The sequence below is a fragment of the Octopus bimaculoides genome, chromosome 2, assembly GCF_001194135.2.
Source record: "Octopus bimaculoides isolate UCB-OBI-ISO-001 chromosome 2, ASM119413v2, whole genome shotgun sequence".
Classification (NCBI taxonomy): Eukaryota; Metazoa; Mollusca; class Cephalopoda; order Octopoda; family Octopodidae; genus Octopus; species Octopus bimaculoides.
The window spans coordinates 14,231,408-14,231,955 of NC_068982.1; positions in this window are offsets into that span (position 1 = coordinate 14,231,408).

Sequence of the window (548 nt, forward strand, 5' to 3'; positions counted from 1 at the left end):
TATATACATATATACATACATACATACGTATATACAAACATATATATAGGTGTGCATTCATATATGTATATATGCATACTTACATGCACACACAATCATCTATTCAAAAGCAAATTAACGGCTGCTGGTCCGATACTGACAGACTTGTACACCTGTATTGCAACATCCATGCCTCCACACATCAACAAATACTCCGTGAGAACTGCTACAGCAAACATAACATGCGCGCGCGCCTCCTTCTGCTTCTTCCTAAAAATAAATAAATAACAATTCGTCAAGTAACGCCCTCAGATTTCTTTCTAATAATACATTTGGATGAACCTATATTTATGTTAACAAATGATTATCCATCGCGGAAATAGTCCATGTGTGTGTGTGACTCTGTGTGTGTGTGTGTACGTGTGTGTGTTTGGAAATGTGAAGCTCGACTGCGTTCAACTTTGATTTTATTAAGCATTTTTCGTAGTCATGTTTTTAATAAAACATGCTTGAAAGAAGAAGCACTTTTATATTTACGCAAATGTATATATATATATATATATATATAT